This window comes from Primulina eburnea, chromosome 9 (assembly GCF_022965805.1).
Source record: "Primulina eburnea isolate SZY01 chromosome 9, ASM2296580v1, whole genome shotgun sequence".
NCBI lineage: Eukaryota > Viridiplantae > Streptophyta > Magnoliopsida > Lamiales > Gesneriaceae > Primulina > Primulina eburnea.
The window spans coordinates 22829273-22854521 of record NC_133109.1 but is presented as its reverse complement, the minus strand read 5'-3'; positions in this window follow the sequence as shown (position 1 = coordinate 22854521).

The following is a 25249-nucleotide window of genomic DNA, read 5'->3' as shown; positions in this document are numbered from 1 at the left end:
TTCAAATTTATGTTGACGACATCATATTTGGGTCAACTAACACCAAATTATGCGAGAAATTTGCTAAGTTGATGTAGGAGAAATTTGAAATGAGCATGATGTGTGAACTGACATTTTTTCTTGGACTACAAGTGAAGCAAATGGAGACAGACACTTTTATTAGTCAAACAAAATACACGAAGGAGTTGCTGAAGAAATTTAGCATGGAATTGTGTTCATCTGCAAGTACTCCCATTAGCTCATCAGTAAAACTGGACACCGATCAAGGGGTAATATCAGTCGAGGCGACACTTTACAGAGGTTTAATAGGTTCATTATTGTATCTAACTGCTAGTCGTCCTGATATTGTATTTACTGTCTGTATGTGTGCTAGATTTCAGGCAAACCCTAAGCAATCACATTTTTCAGCTGCCAAGCGTATTTTAAAATATCTTAAGGGCACACAAAATGTTGGGTTATGGTATTCTAAAGACTCCGCTTTCAATTTAGTTGGATATTCAGATGCAGATTATGCAGGATGTAAGATTGATCGTAAAAGTACAAGTGGATCATGTCAGTTTCTAGGAGATAGACTGATCTCTTGGTTCAGCAAGAAGCAAACATCCATAGCAACTTCCACAACTGAAGCAGAATACCTTGCTACTGGAAGCTGCTGTGCTCAACTGCTCTGAGTTCAGCAACAACTGAGAGATTATGGAGTTGACGCTAAATAATCGCCCATATTCTCTGACAATACAAGCACGATTGCTATTACCTACAATCCAGTTCTTCACTCGATGACCAAGCATATAGATGTCAGTAAGCACTTCATCAGAGATCATGCCTTGAAGAAGGACATACGACTGGAATATGTCTCAACTAAGCAGCAAGCAGCTGATATCTTCACCAAACCATTGTCTGAGACTAAGTTTTCTCACTTCGCAATATACTTGGATTAGTTGATTTATCCTAATCAGTTTTACTGTTGATATATCAGTTGTTATTTATTTTGATTCATCTATCAGTTCTATTGTAATTTACTGTTCATTCAGTTCGTTATTTTTTCCATTTGAATTTCAACTGTTGTCATTTAATCATTTGTCAGTTATTATTATTTTCAGTTTATAAATTACTTATCAACTGATGAGATTAACTATTTCAGGAAAATAAAAGACAATGATAAACCAAAATATCATTTCATTTCATTTAAAGAAATTGGTGCGAATTACATCGAACAACTCTTCCTGAACAAAAGACCTCCACTTGTTCAACCAACGGTTTAAATCACCGGTGGAAGTCTTAAGGAAGCTATCGGAGTTAGCTAAACGCTCTAGGATCCTCCTTTCCTTGTAGAGCATCAGCTGGTAGACATTGTCTTCGTCGAAGATGTCCACCGTGTTAGCGACGTGCAAGCGTTCCCGATATTTCTCTAGTTTTGCCATCAGTCTGGGAGTGGTAGCCATCCCATACTCCTGGAGAAACTGGAGTCCTTGCAGCTCCTCCCAGTAGCGAAGGATTTGTCATTACGGAAGACGATTAACCTTCTAAGCACAAGATTTTATTTAATTCATCTTGCTTAAATTCTCATAATGTTTACATGCATTTATTGATGGGGGAATATTGGTTTAAAATGTTAACGGAGAAGACAGCAGTTAGTAAATCTTCAACTGAAAAGACACAGTTTCACAACTGATCGTTCAATTGATTATTTTACTAATCTTCTCATATAAGTTGACAAATTAACAATTTTATATTCCAAATTTATTGATTTGAATGGTTATCAAGCATTAAATGCTATCTTTCAAAAAATGATAGGTTGAAACGTGGACCCTTTTAATCCATGTATTTTCAACATACGTTTTTACAACACGAACACACGTCCTTTATTCAAAATTTCCTTGATTGACACGTGTCCAATAATTCAAACAGTCACGTACATTAGTAATTTACCTGCTTCATTTCAGTTATTCTTCCTCACGCTTACATAAAATTTTCAGAGCAAAAGCAAATTCAAGCTTTATTTTTCGTAGGAAATCATTCAGTACTAATGGCAAATCAGATTCCCGCTCACATGTTGAATGCTATGGCCATCAACTTTGGATCAATTCATCAGCCGGAGAAGCTGATGTCAAAAACGTATTTCTGAAGCTCGAATCAGCTGGGCTGAGGACATTTTTGGGGTATTTTTCGCGGGAGATCTATCCAAAGGAACTTCTTGATTTCTACTCTAATAGGAATATCAATCTGATGGAATCATCATCTCCACTGTCAATGGTCATTTGTTGACCATCTTTGAAGATTCTTTTGGAGAATTGTTCTTGTTGCCTTCTGATGGGCTAGCACACCTTGCTGAAGTCAAAGCATCTGATGTAGAAGAGATGCAAACTCTCCTCTCTACAGATGGACGGAAAATCAAGGTTTCCGATCCAAAGAAGGAACTGAAGCATGAAGTTCAGTTGCTGGCTGATATAGTAGCCAAGGTGTTATTGGCGACGGCAGGATCATTTGTTGCCCTTAACTTAGAGAAATTTCAAGCCATCACTGTTATCATGACTGGACGAAGACTTAACTGGAAGCACATTGTCTTCAATATCTTGAAGAATATGTTTCAGTCCCGCAAGCAGTCCAAAGGATTTGCAGTTTTGATGAGTTATTTGATAAAAGTCAAAGGGTTGGTGGCTGATGATTCAGAGAGATCATCAAAATTCAAAGTTTTCAATACCAAGAATGTTCAGCCACCAAAAACTAAACTGGACATCTCTTCTGATCAGTTGGTGAAGATCAAGAAGGAGATTGGGACGCAGCAGGGTGTTTCAAGTCAGTGAAGAAGGGAAGAACTCTGACTCAACTGAAAACCACCAAGAGAAAACTGATCGTCGGTGGATCAGATTCTGAGGAAACACCCTTTCAGTTGATTACAAAGAAGCAAAGGACTCAGAAGACAAAGCCAGTGGCTAAGTTGGCATCTATACCAGCTGAGAGATTGAAGCATTTAGATGCTCAACATCCTATTCATGCTATTCCTTTGAAAGCCATTCCAGCTGATGTTTCAGCTAAAGATCAGTTACCTCCACCAACTGAGTCATCCAAGAAGGCTATCTCTACAGCTGATAAGAAGAAGGAATCAGCAAAAGCTTCAGCTCCTTTGATCCAAATCAAACGACCTACAATTCTTGCTCCTGTCGTCCAAAAGAATCATAATTCAGGAACGAGTGGACACTACTCACTCAGGACTGAACATTACACATATTCTTTCTGATGAGAAAGGAAATGGCAAGTTGATCGAAGAGCCCAGGCCATCAAATGCCATTCAGACTCACATTGACCTCATATGAGAACAGGTCAATGCATTTGATGAGTCCAAACTGAAGGTTTATGATGCGTGGACAAGGTTCAGAATGCACACTTTTGCCAAACAGTTGAAAAAGAAGTCAAAGCTGAATACATCCATCAAACTGGAGGCAAGTGTTCTCAGAATGGTCAAGGCTGCTACAATAATTCAGGCATTGGGGAGAAAGAGCTATTTCTTTGATCAAATCAGAGCCAAGAAGTTGGGCCAACTGATTGAGAAGCTAAAAAGCAACTACATTCCCACAAGTCCAACTTCTTACAATGATCGAGCTGTGCTCACTCAGCTGGACAATGATCTTATTGCTCTGCAATTGCAGATAAAATTTTGGGAAATGGATCAAGAGCTAATCAATCATGAAGGCACTTCCGAAGATGAATCGCCATCTCAGCACAGAGAGCCATCCCATGTACAAGCTACTGCTACATCAGTAGAGCCAACTTAGGATGTGCCACCATCTTCTTCTGCTGATCCTCAACTTTACTCAGATGCTGACTTAACACTTTCCAATATTGATGAGATCATTCAGTCAGTCGCCCGAAAATTTCAAGCAAATGTGCCTACAACAGAATCAGTTGATATTACAACAGAACAAGAAGCTACATATGCTCAAAATGATGTGCCAATTCAATCAACTGTTGAGCCCATTGTAGAAAATGTTGTCACTGAGGAGGCTCAGTTGCATGTTGACGACTTGCAACAAGTTTCAGTTGACCAACCATCAGTATCATCAATCACTGACCATCAAACTGAAACTACCACAGATCCACAACTGAATCAGCAGGACAGTCCATCTGCTGCTCCTAATCTATGTTCTTCTCCTCCAGTTCAACAAGAAGTCAGTGTGCAAGATATGCTAGAGCTGACCCATGAGGAAACAGATGTTTCTTACTGAACTTTGGTGATATTTGATCAATATACCAAGGAACAGGAACCAGGGCCGTCTGGACCAGTATCTCCTCATCCATCATCAAATACGAATTTAGTCCTTGAAGAAATTCAGGACATTCAACTCAACATGTCCAAAATAATGCAAGAAATAAAGGAGATTCAAAGCCCTCATCTTTCTCATTCTCCGAATTTGAACTCCTCCAGTGAATTTGATTCAGGAAAACTGAAATTTATTCAAACATCTATGACTTCCATCTTCTTTGCAATCGACGAGCTTAAAAAGAACAGAGGCCTAGCTGAAATTCTTTCTCTTACTCAAGACTCAATCAGCAAGAGAGTTGAATCCATGGAGCTATCTGTCTCAAAGAAAATCGATTTCCTGCAGACTACTGTATTGACTGCTGTCAAAGACGTTGCAGCTGATGTTAGGATTCTATCTCTCAAGGTCAATGTGCTTGACAAAAAGGGGGAAGCAGCTACGTTGATGAAATAATAAGAGAGGATACAGCTGAAAAAACATTTTTGTCAGTTATTTGTTGAAGATTATTTGTTTTCTTTGTATGAATCTGTACACTAGAAATTATTTTATCCACAATGATTCAAAGAATTCTTTTACTTCAAAATATCAGTTTATTATATTCTGAGTTTTGTCAATCACCAAAAAGGGGGAAATTGTTGGAAACTAAATTTCAGTGATTAGACAAACTAAGCTTCGAAACGTATTAGAATAATTGATCAAAGGCAACGAGCTTAACTGACTCAAATATTACAACTGTTAGTTGTCATTAGATGAAGATTAATGCGTACCAGCTAAATATTATCCACGTCATCAGTTGAAGCAAAATCTAACTGACTGATCAGTTAATGATTAGACGAAAACAATCAGTTATGAGTTTTCCAGCAAAGTATCTTTCAGCTGATCTCCCAGTTGGACACATCATCAGTTGAGAATGACAACCGACAAATAGTACAAAAGACTGCAACTAGTAGTGGAACGCCGCATTTCAGAGATTGCAGTGTATGAGTGTTAGAGAATATCGACGTGGCAATCAACGGATATAAAGATTCAAATGATATTTAATATTAACGTTGAGAGGGAAGCCTATAAATAGGTGATGAAGGCAGCTGAGAAAAATACCCACACGAACGACTATTCTATTCAAGCTTGCTGTTACTCTGCTAAAATCACAACTCGTATTTGAATATAAAAATCTAACTCTTATCAGATTATCAGTAGCAATCAAGGCTATTTTTACGAGCTTTATAGCACTTTGAAATCTTTGTTAAGATTCATTCAGTTGTGTTACATTCAGTCACGTACTGTAAAGGTTATTGTGAACTAAGAGTTTCAGTTTGGCAGTGTTAAGTCCAAATTGAAGTGGGTACAGTACAACGTGTGTATTCGATCAAAGTCTTTTAGTGAAAATCCTATCTTCGTGATAGAAGGGGTGACGTAGGAATTATTCTATTCTCTGAACAGAAACATATCGTGTGCTCTTTATTTCAATTACTATCAGTTATTCATCTTTCAGTCAGTTTACTTCCACAACTTTTTTAAGTTAAACTGATTTTTATCGACTGACGAGATACCGAGTGTCATTTTGTCATTAAACTGAACCCATTATTCGAAAAGAATTTATAATCAATGAGTGTTTATTCAACCCCCCTTCTAAACGCTTATCACCTACTAACCGATCCTTTCAGTGGTGCTAGACCCAAAGTCTACAGTCAAGTGGAGGATGTGCATAGACTTCTAGGACTTGATTATGTCATGACCTAAGTATTGTTATCCTTTCTCTTGCATCGATCAGTTAGTGGACTCTACCATGTGGTTAGAACTCTTGTGCTTCACGCATGCATACCAAAGGTATAATCAAATTCCACTAGCTCTGGATGATCAGGATAAAGTCAGTTTCATCACCTCGGGAGGAACTTTATGCTACGTGGTAATTCTTTTTTTTCTGAAGAATGAGAGAGCCACTTACAAGAGGTTGATGGCCATGATTTTTAAAGAAAAAGTTAGGGCAGAGTTTGGAAGTTTGTGAATGACATCATTGTCAAATCCCGAGCTGGGAACAGTATCATCTCCAACAATGAGGAAACTTTCTCAACTTTGAAGAGGTACTGAAGCAAATCAGGTTATCAGTGAAATTCAAACATCAGGGCATGTAGTGCCCATTGGAGTGCGTTCTTGCGGTCTTCTAGGGTCATTTTGCACTAGAATTCTTTAAATCATTTGAATATGCTTGATTATTCATCTTTAATCATGATCAAGCTTGTATGATCGAAACAACTCAACTCTTTGAATCTCCTCGACTTGGAGTAGAGAAAGTGAAGGTAAATGTAAATCGAGGTCCAAATGTTGATAGGTCAGATAGTTGCATTGTCCCGATTCGTTTCAAGGTAGGCACATAGAAGCCACAAATTTTTCCATGTCTTGAGAAAGGCACAAAAATTTTAGTGGAACAAAAAATGTGAAAAAGCCTTTGAAGACTTGAAGCAACATATGTCTAGTCTACCAGTGCTAGTGAAGCCCGAGGTCGGGGAGAGATTGTGGGTGTACTTGTCAGCAACTAAGTGTGTTATGAGCTCAGTGTTGGTTAAAAAGGAGGTGGTATATTGGAATCTTAATAATCATGTAAGTAATTATATGTAAGTACATTGAACTACCATCGCCTGAAATTTTCTATGTGATTACCACTAGTCAAGTATAGAATTTATAGTTGCAGTTGTCCACTATTAGTTCTCACGAACCAATACACTACTATAGTTCTATTCAACAAGCAATGCACTGTGACTGGTTATCCGACTCCATGAGGGTCATTTGGTGGGTGTTAGATTAGGTATCTAACTAGCCAACTTTTGGTTTGGGCTTTATTAACAATTCTATTAAAACAATCTTTATTTTAATAATGTGTTATGATTTTATCCAGTAGTTGCACTGATTTTATCAGTATACCCATGCAAGTTACACAGATAAAGCCCTTGAATATATAAGAGGTGCCAAAAGGACTACCTCACAACGTAAAATCAAGAAATTCATTAAGAAGTACACCGTATATTCTAAACAAGTTTTGAGTCTAATCATCCACCTAAAGTAAGGGTAAAGGTCACTTGAGACTAGTATATGTGTTATTATAGAGCCTAAATTCAGTACACATGAAACTCAAGCATTTATTTAAAATTTTAAATTATTTAATTAAGTTTAAAATGATTTTAGAGATTCATTATTTATTTAAATGTATTATTTTAAATTATTTATGTTTAGGCGATCCACGTTAAAATGTTTTCCCGAGTTTTATGTTTCAGGCGATTATTCGATGTGGGATCGAGGAAAAGAGACCGACGAAGATTTTGGTAATTTTAAAATGTGGTATTTTATTTTAAGTCAATAAAATGACATTTTAAATGATTTATTTAGTTTTAACAATTTAAAAGCCTAATTTAATTATTAGGTAATTTTAAGATTTTAAAATTGTTAAAGTGTATAAATTGTATATTTTATTTTAATTAGGGTTTTTTGCAAAAGTTAGTGTGGATTGACTTTTATTTACCATTTTTAATTATTAATTAAGCATTTTTCCCCTAATTAATCACTTAACTCACACGAACCTACACACACACACTCGGTCACACACACATACACGATATACACTACACACCCACAATTCCTTTTGGCTTCCATTTTCTTGTGATGAGAGTTAGGGTTCTTGAGCCTTTCTCCAGCACCCCCTCCCTCTTAGATTTTATTTCAGCAACTTTAAATTCATTTTGTAGCAAGAAAATCATGCCACGTTCGTCTCGGATCAACCCTCGCATCCTTCTCGCTTCGGTATCATCGGTTCGGTAATTTTAAATACCAAAAATCATGTATAATCTATTGTTTCGGTATCGATCTCATTATATCATGTGTCGTGATGTTTTTTATGCGTAAAAATCAATGTATGTTGTGAAAAGTTTGAGCAAAAATGTTTGAAATTATTTTGAGATCAGAATTTTTAGATCTGAAAACGTGTCTGTTGTCATTTCGATTTCTGAAAAAAAATAGGTTGTTTTTCTGGAAAAACTTTCCACATATAAAACGTAGAAAATTTTTATACCTTCGATTTGACAGTAAATTCGTAATTTTTGGACACAAGTGAGTTATGATCATTTTCGTGGGATTGAAAATGTGTTCTTGAAGTTATTTGTTTAATGCTTCGTTGGGAACCGTTGGGTGATCGCTGCTGCGTTTAAGTATTATGAATATGATGTTGGGATGATTTTTGGTGCTTCGTTTCGTGTCGATAGACACTTGATTGCATTAGAAGTCGTAGAAACATTTGGTGTCAAAATTTCGTGTTCACGGTTCGAGCTGCGTTGTATCGATTTCTATCGTCGTTTTGAGGCGTCATGGGAGTTTGAATCATTGCCATAGCATCTTAGGATGGGTCTCGAGGTTTTGGTTCATTGTCCGTATGATTGAGTTAGGAGGATTAAGCCTAAAGTGTAGTGATTTCCCATTGGTTTACATTTTCAGAGCCTACACGGACCCTTAGCCGGACCCTGACACGGGGTCTCTTCCTTTGTTATTTCTGTGGGTTAAGTTTCCAGATTCTACGCAGACCCCTAGCCGGACCTTGACATGGGGTCCGTGCCTTTGTTAATTCCGTAGGTTAAATTGTAGAGTCGACACGGACCCCAATCCGGATGTCTACACGGGGTCCGTGTCTTCCATGTTTGGGAAACTGTACAGATTATTTTGGGTTTGGATGTCATGGTTTAGTACGATGATTAAATGAGGTCGAGTCTCGAGATATTTAGAACATCAAAAGAAATTTTTTATTTTTGGGTGTGAGCATAACTAATACGTCTAATTTATGAAAGATAAGTATTTGAACTCATGTTAATATGTGCAGCAGTGGCCCCAATCGAGATCCAACGAACCCCTCAACGCTATTTAAGTATGTTCGACGTCCAAAAAAAAATATTTTATTTTTGAAGTATGCTAAATGTCTTGTGACCAATTATGAACTGGTATGGAAGCCGGTGAACGTGGCCAGTGACCTCTCCACCTCGGTAAAGCATGACCAGGTTTAGATCAGGATTGAAAGCGGTAAAGCATGACCATGGACCAATCCACCTGGTAAAGCATGACTAGGTATCTCATGTATGTGGTAGTGGATCTTCCCTGCCAGCCCAGTACTGTGGTTTAGTCTGATCAGGCACATTTATGTATGGATCACTCGCTTTGAATTATATCTCTATGCAAAATGATGAAGTTTATGTATGTTCAATTATGTATGATGCAAGTATGTTTATGAAAAGTTTTATGATGAAGGCACGTCTATGTTTATGTCATTACGTTCAAGTTTATGTATGTATGTCCTACTTTAAAGTTGCTTGCGGTTTTATTATGTAGTACTTGTTATCTTAAGTTTATACATGTTGAGTCTTTAGACTTACTAGAATTGATCGATGCAGGTGAGGAAGAATATGAGGAGACGAGGGGTGGGGACCAATGAGCTGGCTTGGACTGCGCATGAGGCTTAACACGATGACCACCTATGTTTTTAAGAACTTTATGATTATTTCAAATACTATGATTTCATGATACAGTTGACGATGTTTAAACAAGTGCTTTTGCAAGCTTTGTTGTTGTTGTTTTTATTTCAGATGTTTTTAGATGAGCAGATTATTTTAACGCGATTTGAAAGTTTATTTTGAATTTAAATTTTTTTTATTTTTCCGCAAATTTTAAGTATGTTTTAATGTTTGGTATGTTACAGTTGGTATCAGAGCGTTGTTCTTGTAAAGGATTATGCCTACTGCCAGCTACAAAAAGCTCACGAAGTCATACCTCAAGTCTGTAAGTTTAAAGTTTTAAATTCTTTCATGTAATATGCATCCAGTCATGATTTCAGCATGTGCATGTTTAATTTCAAATTTCGTGCATCTTATGATATTAATATTATGTTCATGCATATTGGGTTTACGTGTGGGAAAATTTTGGAACAGTATGCCTCCAAGACGTAGGATTGTGCGTGGAGTAGGCAATGAGGACAGAGAACCTCAGGATGGGGAGAGAGCCACTCCCCCTCGTCCACCCCCAGATATGCATGCTCAGATGCTTGCAGGGATGACCCAGTTCTTCGCACAGTTTGCAGAGAACCAGACTGCATTAGATACAGGGGTGAGGCCCAGACCAGAGGCAGTCCTACGAGATTTTTAAGAGGATGAATACGAAGGAGTTCTCGGGGACTACTGACCCGTTGATAGATGAAGGATAGATTAAGTCCATCGAAGTAATTTTGCGTTTATGGAGTTTCAAGACTGCAGACAGGGTCAGATGCCCCACCTTTCTACTGATAGGAGATGCTAGATTTTGGTGGGAGAGCGCTTTTGTATCGGTGAATTTGCAGACCCTTTCTTGGGATGACTTCAAGGAAGTTTTCTGCTCCAAGTACTTCACTGAGGAAGTATGCTCCAGATTGACTAGGGAGTTCATGACGCTGCAACAGGGAGACAACAGCGTTGCAGAGTTTGTGAGGAAGTTCGAGAAGGTGTGTCACTTTGTACCCTTATTGCAAATGATGCCCGGGAGAAGTTGAGGCATTTTATGGATGGGTTGCGGTCGATCTTGCGCTGTGATGTTCGAGTTGCTGGTCCTACTACTTATGCAGTTGCCATGTCGAGAGCCTTGGCAGCAGAGCATGACCAAAAGAACATCGAGAGTGATAGGCAGGGCAAGAGGCCCTACCAGGCATCTCAGCAATAGCAGCAGCAGCAGCGACCCCAGTTTAAGAGGCCTTTCCAAGGGCAGCAGGGAAAGAGGCCATTTCAGGGACCGCCAAAAGGCAAGGGTCCTATTCTTCAACAGAAGGCTTCAAAGAAGCCTGGTGAGTACCCAATGTGCCCGAAGCGCCGCCGTCAGCAACCGAGAAAATGTTTAATGGGATCGGGCAAATGCTTCAAATGCGGAGCCAGCGATCATATGTTGAAGGACTGCAAACATTGGAGGCAGTCAAACCAATGGAGAATGTTTGCCATGCAAGCAGAGGAGGCCAACCCAGACACGACCTTGTTGACTGGTAACTTATTTATTTCAGCACCGTGTTATCCTTGCTATGCTTGTTTCGAATTTTATTTGGGATTATTAGTATGCTAGTTAAAATTTTGGTGACTTAGTGTAGTGATTTTCCTACTGTGAATGAGGTTAAGATTAGAATTTGGGATGTAAGTCTTGTTTTTTGTGCTAAAGTCTCTTTGGAAATATTTTCATAAAGAGGGTAGCCACGAAGGCCTTGATAGATTCAAGGGCCACTCACTCTTTTATTTCGGAGAACGTCGCTAATCATCTAGACGTCAAGTCTATTGGACTCGATGTGAGCTATTCAGTGACAGTCCCATCAAGGGAAGAATTTTCAGCTACTAGCGAGGTCATAGAAATTGATCTGGAACTGCAGGGCCACCCAGTCTATGCCGACCTGATTGTATTGCCGATGCCAAAGTTTGATATCATTTTGGGAATTGACTGGCTGACGAAGAACAGAGTTCTTATTGACTTTCAGAAAAGGTCAGTACTGGTAAGACCGTTGGGTATGGAGCAGTTTCTCTTTGAGCTAGATAGATGGAGGAGTCTCTCTCGCATGATCTCTTGCATGTAGTTGCAGAGACTTATTCACAAGGGTTGTCAGGCTTTATTAGCCAGCATTGTTTCAGCGCCTGACGCACCCACTCCGTCGATATCTTATGTACCAGTATTCAGAGATTTTCTTGAAGTTTTTCCAGATGACTTCACAGGCCTTCCACCAAAGAGAGAGGTGGAGTTTTACATTGACCTTGTGCCAGGCACCATGCCAATCTCTAAGGCACCGTGCCGGTTAGCTCCAGTTGAGATGTTAGAACTCAAACAGCAGATTCAGGAGCTTGTAGACAAAGAATTCCTCCGCCCTAATTTCTCACCATGGGGTGCACCAGTACTCTTTGTAAAGAAGAATGATGGGTGCATGAGGTTGTGCATCGATTACCGAGAATTAAACAAGGTAAAAATCAAGAACAAATACCCACTTCCAAGGATCGAATTCGATCTGTTGCAGGTAGCGACAGTGTTCTCCAAGAGAGATCTACGATCAGGGTATCATCAGCTGAAGGTAAAGGATGAAGATGTTCATAAGAAAGCCTTCAGAACCATATATGAGCATTACGATTTCTTAGTGATGCTGTTTGGACTGACGAATGCTCCATCGATTTTTATGGACCTGATGAATCGAGTACTCCAGCCCTACATAGATCAGTTTGTCATAGTATTCATTGACGACAATCTCATCTACTCGAAGAGCCACGAGGAACACAGTCAACACTTGGGTACAGTTTTGCAGGTCTTGCAGAGTCGCAAGTTGTTTGCAAAATTCAGTGAGTGTGAATTCTGGTTCGAGAAGGTAGTGTTTTGTGGGCATATAATATCTAGCAGCGGTGTCGAGGTGGATCCAGCTAAGGTAGCAGCGGTTAAGGAATGGGTTGAGCCGAAGAATGCGTCAGAGATCTGCAGTTTCCTAGGCGTAGCAGGCTACTACAGGAAATTTATTCAGGGATTTTCTTCGATAATGGTGACACTCACTTCATTGACCAAGAAGAATGCCAAATTTTTGTGGAGTGATGATTGTCAGAAGAGCTTTGATACTTTGAAGCAAGCTCTTATCATAGCGCTAGTGTTAGCCATGCCATCAGGGCAAGGCAATTTTGTGCTATAAACCGATGCTTCTAAGCTCGATTTAGGCGCAAGATTGATGCAGCATGGTTGCGTTATAGCTTATGCCTCAAGACAGTTGAAAGTGCATGAAAAGAACTACCCGACTCATGATCTCGAGTTAGCAGCCGTTGTCTTTGCGTTGAAGATTTGGAGACATTATTTGTATGGAAAGAAATGCCAGAGATTCACTGATCACAAGAGTCTCAAGTATTTCTTCACGCAGAAAGAACTGCATATGAGCCAAAGACGGTTGTTGGAGTTAGTGAAACCTACAATTGCGAGATTAGCTACTATCCGAGGAAAGCTAATGTTGCGGCAAATGCCTTGAGCAGAAAGGTTGAAGTCGTAGAACAGCCGTCCGTGCAGAGATCTATTCAGTCAGTAATTCAGAGGCTTGGTTTAGAGGTTTATCCAAAGGGCAGAGCTCCTAAACTGTATAATCTGACTGTCCAGTATTCCTCGCTAGACTGAATTTGTGGAGGTCAGTTTTCAGATGAGCAATTACATAAATGGATGAAGCCAAGGGCAGTGTACTCTACACAGTTTTTGATGGCATTGTGAGATACAGAGGAAGGATGTGGGTGCATAGTATCGATTCGATCAGAGAGGATATTTTTATAGAGGCACATACATCTCTGTATTCTATCCATCCAGGAGGTACCAAGATGTACAAGGATTTGCAGATGATGTATTGGTGGCCATGTATGAAGCAAGGCATCCGCTGATTTGTATCTGAATGTCTCACTTTTTAGCAAGTGAAAGCAAAGCATCAGAGGCCAGCAGGAATGCTTAAGCCACTCCCTAATCCCGAGTGGAAATGAGAGAACATCACCATGGATTTTGTGGTCAATTTGCCGAGGTCAGTCAGGGGATCCAATGCCATTTGGATTATAGTGGATCGACTTACTAAGTCAGCGCATTTCCTAGCAGTGAAGACGACATTCTCCATGACGCAGTATGCGGAGCTCTATTTCATGGAGATAGTCCGATTGCACGGAATCCCAGTTTCTATCGTGTCCGACAGGGAGCCAGGATCCACATCGTCCTTCTGGAATAGTTTGTATGCTGCCATTGGGACAAAGTTTCTATTCATTACTGCATTTCAACCTCAAACAGATGGTCATTCTGAGCGAGTGATTCAGATTTTGGAGGATTTGTTGAGAGCTTGTGTGATCGATTTCCATGGGAATTGGGGATCAAAGTTAAATTTAGTGGAGTTTACCTACAACAACTTTCAATCTTCTATAGGTATGGCTCCCTCAAGGCACTATATGGGAGGAAGTGCATATCACCGATTCATTGGGATGAAGTCGGTGAGAGATCAGAACTTGGTCCAGAGATCGTTCAGCAGACTGCATATGTGTTGGTCAAGATCCGAGATAGGATGAAGACCGACGAGAGTCTCCAGAATAGTTATGCCGACAGGAGAAGAAGAGATCTTGAGTTTGCCGTAGGTGATCACTCCTTCGTGAAGATAGCACCATGAAGGGTGTTATGAGGTTTGGGGAGAGAAGCAAGCTCATTCCGAGATTTATTGTACCGTTTGAGATACTTGACAGATTTGGGACTCTAGCTTATCGTGTAGTGATTTACTGTATGATTGAGTTAGGTGGATTAAGCCTAAAGTATAATGATTTCCCGTGGATTTACATTTTCAGAGCCTACACGGACCCTTAGCCGGACCTTGACACAGGGTCCGTGCCTTTGTTATTTCCGTGGGTTAAGTTTCCAGAGACACGGATCCCTAGCCGGACACTGGCACGGGGTTCATGCTTTTGTTAATTTTGTAGGTTAAATTGCAGAGTCTATACGGACCCAGACCTGGATGTCTACATGGGGTCCGTATATTCCATGTTTGGGAAATTGTTGAGATTATTTTGGGGTTCGATGTCATGGTTTAGTACGATAATTAAATGTGGTTGAGTCCCAAGAGATTTAGAACATCATAAGAAATTTTCAGATTTGGTTGTGAGCATGACTAATACGTCTAAGTTATGATAGATAAGTGTTTGAACTCATGTTAGTATGTTCAGCAGTGGCCCCAAGCGAGATCCAATGAACCACTCAACGCTATGTAAGTATGTTCGACATGCAAAAGAAAATATTTTATTTTTGAGGTATGCTAAATGTCCTGTGACAAAGTATGAACTGGTTTGGAAACCGGTGAACGTGGCCGGTGACCTCTCCACCCCGGTAAAGCATGGTCGGGTTTAGATCAAGATTGGAAAGTGGTAAAGCATGACCATGGACCAATCCACCTGGTAAAGCATGACCGGAGATCTCATGTATGTGGTAGTAGATCTTCCCTGCCAGCCCAATATTGTGGTTTAGTTTGATTAGGCACATTTATGTATGGGTCACTCGCTTTGAAACATATCTCTACGCAAAATGATGAAGTTTATGTATGTTCAAGTATGATGATGCAAGTATGTTTATGAAAAGTTTTATGATGATGTCACGTCTATGTTTATGTCATTACGTTCAAGTTTTTATAAATGGACGTCCTGCTTTAAATTTGCTTGCGGTTTAATTATGTAGTAATTGTTATCTCAAGTTTATACATGTTGAGTCTTTAGACTCACTAGACTTGATCGATGCAGATGAGGAAGAATATGAGGAAACGAGGGGTGGGGACCTATGAGCTGGCTTGGACTGTGCAGGAGGCTAAACCCGAGAACCGCCTATGTTTTTAAGAACTTTATGTTTATTTCAAATACTCTGATTTCATGATACAATTGATGATGTTTAAACAAGTGCTTTCGCAAACTTTGTTGTAGCTGTTTTTATTTCAGATGTTTTTAGATGATCATATTATTTTAACGCGATTTGAAAATTTATTTTTATTTTATGAAAAATTTTATTTTTCCGCAAATTTTAAGTATGTTTAAAACTACGGTACGTTACAGTTAGGATCGGTTAACTAATGTGAAGTGTTTAGAAGGGGGTTTGAATAAATACTTCCGCTTGTCGAGTTCTTTTTCGAGTGTGAGTCGGTTATTTAAGGAATTGATCTCGAAATATTGTATGTCAATATCAACCAGTTAACTAAAAATAGTGCAAAAATAAACTGAAATATAGATTTGAATAAGGAAATGAACACAAAGATTTTTTTGGATTTTCGGAGACTTCAAATTCTATTACGTCACCCTTTCCATCTTAAGGATATATTTTCACTAAAAGACTTTGATTAATACAAAAAGATGTCATAACCCACTTCAATTTGGACTTAAACAGTGTCAAACTGAAACTCTTAGCTTTTCTTGAACTTATAAGTTTAATAACTGAATTGCTCAAAGAGTAGCCTGAATGCCACAAATAAATCAATAAAATGTGAGCTTTTATTTTCGATTTGCAAACTTGATGTATGCTTTAACGTGAATTGCGTAAATCGTATTCCTGAAAATTATTACATTCCTAAAATATTTTAATTAAAGAATTTTGGATGCATGAATGATATATTTTGATTGAATAAATGATTAATTATATTATTTTGCTTGATTTCATAATTTAAAAAGATTTTCAGAAGAATCGGTGGTTAGACACGAACGGAGGACCGGAAATGATTAGGACGTTAAAGATTTAAAAGCTAAATATTTATTTTTAGTTAACAAAACATTTATTTTAAATAATTCAAGAATTTTAGCATTTTTTAAGGTCAATAAAATTAGTTAGTGGAGCAAGGAATTTTATGTAATTTATATGAGATTTTGGAAATAAGTGTTTTTAAATCTTTTAAATTTGAGGCCTAATGATTTTATTGATATTAATTGGTCTAATTTATTAATTAAAAATTAGAGTTAATAAAGTCCATCAATTAATTGATTAAGAGGCCTAATATTATATATATATATATATATATATATATATATATATATATATATATATATATTTAATTAATTAATTAAATCCTAAATACACATACACTCCTAAACACGCATACAATTTACGTAGGAAAGGAAAGCAAAGGCCGAAACATTGAGTCCTAGGCAAGGGAAGTTTCGAATTTTTTTCTGTGTTCTTCGATTTTTTTTCATCATTCTTTCTTGCAATAACGATCACTCGATTCCCTTGCATATCAAGACGGGTTTTTGGTGGGGTATTGACGAGAAAAAATGGTAGAAATTGTCCTCTATTCGTCACTGAAGTTCCACCTTTTTGATATTCATATTTTAAGTGTTTTAAAACAAATACACGTTTTAAACCTTTTTTACTCACCATTCACTCCATATTATTCCATGTATGCGAGTTATGTGTGAACATTTATGGACTCGATGGTTTTAAAGTTTTATGCAAGTGCATATCATGTTTTCATAAAGAATTCTTGATGTTTTTAGTAATTGTTGAAGGAGGGATGAAAACCGAGAGATTCATACGTTGCTCTAAATTTTAAGAGTAGGTTTTGAAGGGGCAAAAGCGAAAGGAAGACCGGTAAGGCTGCACGGCCCTAAACGCATCATGCATGCAAGTCGAGAGGGGGAAACATGTTTAGGGGTAACTCACGACTAAGGGGGATGCATGGGGTCCTAGAATCGTCTGGAGGGTTGGTTTAGGGTCCTAGGAAGGTCTTGGTTGGGGTCGGTTAGGGCTTAGATGGGCTGGAGCAACGGTGCCGCCAAGAGTGCGTAAGCTACCGTCTAGGGGCTGTTTTGGTGCGTGTGGTTCTATGGGGCTAGGGGATGGTGGAAAGGGATGGACAAGGGGCTAGGGACGTGCCTTAGGATCCTGGAGAGGGGTTGGTGTGAGGCATTAGATGAGCCAAAGGCTGTAGTAGCCACTGGAGCGTTCGTTTCCCTGCTGCGGGCAAGGAGCGTGTTTGGTGCAGCGCTGGTTTGTGAGGTCTAGGGATTAGGGCGTCTGGTATGAGTCCAAAATAGCCTAGTCACGGGCTTAAATTTTGTCTAAAGAAGGTTTCTAGGACCTATTTCAGAGTCGTTTCAAGCCGTGGTCATTCAGAGTCGTAAAATGTCCAAATGTGTCAAAATATAGACGAAACGGGCCTAGGTTAAAGCTCTTATTATGGTTTCGGTTTTTGCTTGGGTTTTGAGACTTCTAGCAACATAAATTGGGTCATGGGATGTTTGTAAATGTCTGGTCTCGGGTTGGTTCGAGTTGGAAGGGAAGTTTGGTCATTTATTTTTCCAAAAATGCGAAAACTTTGGTAAAAAAAGTCGTTCGGTAAGAGAATCAAGTTGTTTTTGAAATATAGGTCCTAATATGATATTTCTAGCAAGCTTCTGGGATCGAGTCGTTACCATTATGCCAAAGTTCAGGGGCGTCCAGGTAAGTATAGAGTTAAATCGTGTACAGTCGATTCGAGGAAAGTCGAGGGCGGTTTGAAACTTCCTAAAACAATTCAAAATCATGTTAAAAGTTATTTTTAGAAGTTTAAAGGTACATGCATGATATATTCAATTTTTAGAAACTTTAAAATATCTGCATGTTTATGCTATTTTTAGCAGTCTCGACGTACAAGAATGTTTTAAGACATTTTTGTTGTGTTTTAAAGAATATGGAAAGTTATGCATGTTTTTATGATACGATAAAGTGAAAGAAAATATTTTGAAGAATGTGAATTGATCGTGACTTAAAAATTGTAAGGAATCCGTTAAAAACAGGAATCGTGACCTTGCAATGAAAAAGGAGTGAACCATTGAAAACGGGGCAGGAATCTCAATAATAATGGATCACTTTAAAAAGTGAACGGTAAAGTTATTTTATGATAGTCGGATGGATCGTCGAAAAAGTGGACGTTGAACCTGTCAGCCTAGTATTATGGCTTATAGATTGATCAATCGATTTATTGTTGTTACTTTCAAGGATCAAACTTCACCTAAAATGATATATGATGAAGAAATGATTTATAATGTTATATGCTAAAATGATTTACGTTGAGGAAGCTGAATGATATTGTGTTTAAATAATTTACGAAAATGATATATGCTTACGAGTTTTTACGCCAGCTTATTTTAATAAAAGATTTTTTAAAGTTGCATGTACATGTATATGTATTATTTGTTATGTATCGTTAGAATATACTGAGTCATTAGACTCCCTAGGTTTGAATGGTTGTTGGTGAGGATTATATTGAGGGAGGCGCTGATGCTTGAGTGGATCGGGCCTGGCTATACACCCCCGAGGGACATTGTTTTCCGTATTAGCTTTTGATTTAAAGTTTTAAACTAAAGTTTTTAGGATTATGTTAGTAAAGATTTTGTGCTATGATTTGAAGTTTTAACGTTGAGTTTCTTTTAAATTGTCGTACGATTTTATAGTTGACGATTTATAGATTTTTATTCATTTAATGTTTTTAATAATAGTTTATTTATGTTGGATGATTTCGAAGTTTAGGGGAAAATGTTTACAAAAAAAATTTGTATTTATTATATTTTAAAGTTAAAAAGTAAGGGACATTTCAGTTAATATCTGAGCCAATGTTCCTATAAGTGTTTTGTTACTGCCACTTCGAGAAGCTAAAGAATTCAATCCTTAAAGTCAGGGAGTATTTACTGCTTTGAATTTTATATGCTGAAAATTTTTAAATGCCTTAATGTTATAGAAATTTGGAGGTTTGATGTCTAATTTAAATTTTTAAATGCATGTTGGTTACGTGGTTTGGACGGTGTGTACATTATGCTTCCGAGATGTGAGGAGATTTTTGTTTTGCATATCTCGAAGTCTGCACTACCTAGGATTAAGTTGAGACGAAGTGAACTTGATTATTTAGGACTGCATGTTTCGAATTTTATATTGTGTAGGAAGAGGATTTCGAACTTGATAGTTATGTGTTGAATTTTAAGGAATCAGGGACTTAAGGACAAAATATTGGAGGTGATTTTGCTATAATTCGAAAACATAAAGGCTTACTTATATGAGAATTCGAGAATTTTGGGTCATGATTGCAAAGTTTAGAAAAAATTATGGGGTCATCTTAGAATTAAATTTGAAAGTTAAGAGAGCCCTTTTGAATTAAATTCGATAGGTTGAGGAGCTGGAAGTGATAATTTAAGTTTAATCGAATAATCCGAGAACTTTGGAATTTATATTGCAATTTTCAGAAAAATAAAAGGTTCTAATGGAATGTAGTCGGTAAGTAATTTACCAATTAAGGGTTACATAAGGAATGATGATTGAGGAAGTTAGATAGATATGTAAGCATGGGAATGTCCTAGGAAGAACGAGAAATATTGGTATTAGCGATTTTTATGAGAAAGTAAGATTTGTCAAATTAAGGTATTATAGTGGATTATAGAGAATTCAATTATATTATAGGTGTTATATGTCTATGTCGTGAAATACAAATAATATAAATATTAAAAATAAGATTTAATCAAAATATTTTTATTTTTGGTTTTATCATAAAACACAAATACTTTTTCGTTCAACAATTGTTTTTGTATCGGAAAGTTTGGAGAGTTTGTACATTAGATTTCAAAACTTTAGTAAGATATTTGAGGGGACAAATGACTGAAGAAGAAAATCGGTAAATGAAATTCGTTTATATTTAGATATTAGGCATAAAATTATTGAAGTAATGTTACGAAGGAATCAAGAAATACAAAAGAAGAATATATGAGTTTGTATATTTTTTGTAAATTTCAATTATATGATTTGAGAAAATATTATTTGGGGATTATTTGAGGAAATTTGAGAATTTGGGTTAAATAAATTTTTTTATTATGTGTAAGTTGATTGACACTTGCTGTTGCTGTCATTTCTAAGTTCCAAAAACCTCTATTTTTTAACTCTGTCGCTAAACCTTATAAGGATGAAGTCATTTGTTAAAATGTATAAAGTTATTAAGAAACAACTTGTAGTGGCACAAATTATTTATTTTTGAGATTATGAAATTTGGAATCTAAGTTCTAATTGACGATAAAGAGTAGTTGTTAGGAGACATTTATTTTGGGATCAATTAAAAATACGTATTGGGATTATGTACTAAGTTTTATTATGTAAATAATTAGAACTGAAGTTGCATAAAATGGTAGTGGTCTTAACAGAACAAATTTAAGTTTCAAAAAAATGTAACTCAGGAATATTAAGTTTGAATTTTAAGCATACTAAAAGCTTAAAATGGTTATATAGGACATTGAATTATCTTGATTACAATAAATTAAGAAGGGTTATTTCAAAGTTAAAGAAATTAAATCACAATAATTTTTTAATAGTGATTCACCAATGGAGAAATTTAACATAAGTTTTAACCAAAATGATCATATAATTAGTAATTATATTGGAAGGTGGATTAAAATTTTTCCTCTTAGTGTGATAAAACTTTTGTAAATGTAATATTATAGGACATTATCTTAATTTCCGATGTTACATATAAGTGTTCGATTTTATAGCTGTATTTAAAATGAAATCGTGATATGAAATGATGACTCGATAGACTTGAATTATTTGAGTACTTTGAATTCTTGGGTTTTAAGAAAACAAAAAGAAAAAAATGATAATATTAAGGACAATATGTTAGCATATATGAACGAAGATTTAGTTAAATACCAGCTATTAAAGTATTTTATAATCATGGATACTATTTGGTGACTATGAATTGAAACTGGATTTAACAATAGAAATATATTTTGGGAGGATAAAATAACTCACGGTAGTTTAGGATTTAGAATTGATAGAAGATGTAGAGTTAGTTTAATCTTTGATTTTTTTGTGATCGAGAAACTTTGTATAAATGTATAAAATGGAAAATACCTTAACAGAGTACGCAACGAAAACATGATAGAATGCAAAATTTAAGCCAATCAGATTAAGTATGAAGTGAATGAGGGAGCCTAAGCTTTTCAATATTCAAGACTAGGCAAATTTCGAGAACGAATTTTATTTAAGAGGGGGATGATTTGTAACGCCTGAAAATCAATCCACGTAAATCGCATACATGAAAATCATTAAATTGTAAAAATATTTTAATTATATGGATGCATGAATGATAAATTTTGATTGACTAAATGAGTAATTGTATAATTTTACTTGATATCATAATTTAAAAATTTTCAGAAGAATATTGGTAGTTGGCCAGAGACGAATGACTGAAGATGATTAATTTGCTAAAGATTTAAAACTTTAAATTTTATTTTTAGTTAAGAGAATGTTTATTTTAAATAATTCAAGAATTTTTACATGTTTTTAAGGTCAAATTTATAATTAGTAGAGCAAGGCATTTTATGTAATTTATATGAGATTTTGGAAATAAGTGTTTTAAAATATTTTAAATTTGAGGCCTAACAATTTTATTTATCTTAATGGCCTAATTTATTAATTAAAAATTAGGGTTAATAGATCCTATTAATTAAGTGATTAAGAAGCCTTTTCGTTTTTTATATATAATTAAACCCTAAACACACACAAACACCTAAACACAAATTGAAACACCTATACAATTTACGTAGGAAAGGAAAGCAACAGCCGAAATATGGAATTCTAGGCAAGGGAAGTTTTCAAATTTTTTTTCTTCGTTCTTTGATTTTCTTCATCATTCTTTCTTCAAATAACGATCACCAGATTCCGTTGAATCCCAAGACGGGTTTCTTTGGTGGGGTTTTGACAAGAAAAAGGGTAGAAAAAGTGTAGAAATCGTCTTACGTTTGTCACCGACATCCCACCACTTCGATATTCGTATTTCGAGAGTTTTAAAAGCAAATGCACGTTTTTAAACCTTTCTTTATGCACCATTCACTCCATATTATTTCATGTTCGTAAGTTATGTGTGAAAGTTTATAGACTTGATGGTTTTAGAGTTTTGTGCATGTTCATCTCATTTTTTCGTAAAGAAATATTGACGTTTTTGGGAATTGGTGAAGGAGGGATGCGAACCGAGAGATTCATGCGTTGGTCTAAATGTTTAGGAGTAGGTTTTGAAGGGAAAAAATCCAAAGGGAAAACCGCATGGCCCAGGCCGAGAGGGGGAAACGGGATTAGGGGTAACTTACGGCTATGGGGGATGCATGGGGTCCTATCCATAGTCTGGATGGTTGGTTAGGGTCCTAGGAAGATCTTGGTCGGGATCTGTTAGGGATTGGATGGGCAGGAGCAACGCTGTGGCCAAGAATGCACAAGCTGCCGTCTAGGGTATGTTTTGGTGCGTGTGGTTCTATGGAGCCAGGGGATGGTGGAAAGGACTGGACCAGGGGATAGTGACGTGCCTTAGTGTCTTGGAGAGGGGCTGGTATGAGCCAGGAGTCTAGCCAAAGGCTACAGCAGCCGTTTGTGAGGTCTAAGGCTTAGGGCGTCGGGTCTGAATCCTAAAGGGCATGGTCACGGGATTACTTTGTGTCTAAGGAAGGGTTCTTGGCCCTGGTTCAGATTCGTTTCGAGTCGTGGACCATTCGGAGTCGGAAAATGCCCAAACATGTCAAAATAGAGATGAAACGGGTCTAGGTTAAAGCTCTTGTTATAGTTTCGGTTTTGGGTTGGGTTTGGGGACTTCCAGTAGCATAAATCAGGTCATGGGAAGCTAATAAATGTCTGGTCTCGGGTTCGTTCGATTCGGAAAGGTAGTTTGGTTTTTTGTTTGCCCAAAAACGCGAATTAAGTCGTTTTTGAAACTCAGATCCTAAACTGAAATTTCCAGCTTGATTTGGTACATTTTATTTTTTAAAAAATTATGGAATCGAGTCATTATGATTAAGTCAAAGTTCGGGTTTGTCCGGTAAGTATATAGTTGAATCGTGTACAGTCGGTTCGAGGAAAGTCGAGAGTGGTGCAAGTTTCTAAAACAATTCCAAATCATGTTAAATGTTATTTTTAAATGTTTAAAGGTATATGCATGATATATTCTATTTTTAAAAGCCCTAATATATCTGCATGTGTATGCTATTTTTAGCAGTCTCGACGTACAAGAATGTTTTAAGCCAATTTTGTTGTGTTATAAAGAATATGGAAAGTTATGCATGTTTTTATGATATGATAAAGTAAAGGAAAATATTTTTGAAGAATGTGAATTGATCATGACTAGTAAGGAATCTGATAAAAACTGAAACAGTGATCTTTGAATGAAAAGGGATTGAACCGTTGAAAACGGAGCAAGAATATCAATAATCATGGATCCGTTGAAAAAGTGAACGGTGAAGTTATTTTATGATAGTCGGATGGATCATCGAAGAAATGGACGTTGAACCCGGCAGCCTAGTACTATCGCTTGTAGATTGATCAATCGACTTATTGTTTTCACTTTCAAGGATCAAACTTAACCCAAAATGATATATGATGAGTAAATGATTTATGATGTTATATGCTAAAATGATTTATTTTAGGATCGGTTGATACGTTTAAATGTGTTTAGAAGGGGGGGTTGAATAAACACTCACGATGTTAACGTCTTTTTGAATGAAGTGTCAGTTTTGTGACAAACTAAAAATAGGAATCTTGTCAGTCAATGACGATCAGTTTAATTGATAACAGTTACGAAAATTAATTGATTGAAAGATAGAATAAATAACTGAAGTAATAACACAAAGATTTATGGATGTTCGGAGATTTGAATAACTCCTACGTTACCCCTTCTATCACAAGGATAGGATATGCAATAAAAGACTTTGATCGATACAAAGATTGTACAAACCCACTTTAGTTTGTATTTAAAACTGCCAAAACTGAAACTCTTAGTTTACTAAATATCTCTCAGTTCTTCGACTGAACTTAGCACAACTGATCTAGTTAAGATCAAAATAAACAATACAACGATTTGTGTTTCTAAGCTCTAAAGGTAGCCTCAAATGCTATGAATAAATCAGATAACTGTGAGCTTTTTGATTCTTGAATAAGCGCTATAAATTCAGCAGGGTAAGCAAGCTTTTTGACAATAGATAGATCGATATTTTTCTCCAGCTGCTCCTCTCACCTATTTATAGGCTTCTCTGCAACGGTAACATTAAATATTATTTGAATCTTTATATCCGTTGATTGCCACGTCAACATTCTTCTGACAATCGTACACTGTAGCTCTGAAATATGGCGTTACACTACGAGTTGCAGTCTGCTTTGTATTGTTGTCGGTTGAATGTCCTTTTCAACAACTAATGACGTGTGCAGCTGATTCGCTGGTAAGATCACAACTGATTATATCAATTGATCAGTTTCCAACTGATCGGTCAGTTGTCTTCTAAAGTCCAGTTCGACTGGTTTCAGTTGTTTTATTTAGTTCAGTTACTTCAAACTACTTGATCAGTTAGTCCAATTATTTAATCACTTAGTTTGTCAAACCATTGAAATTAAGTTTCCAACAATTTTCCATTTTTTTATGTTTGACAAAACTTGTTAAGTATCAATTGATCAACTGAACTAAAAAA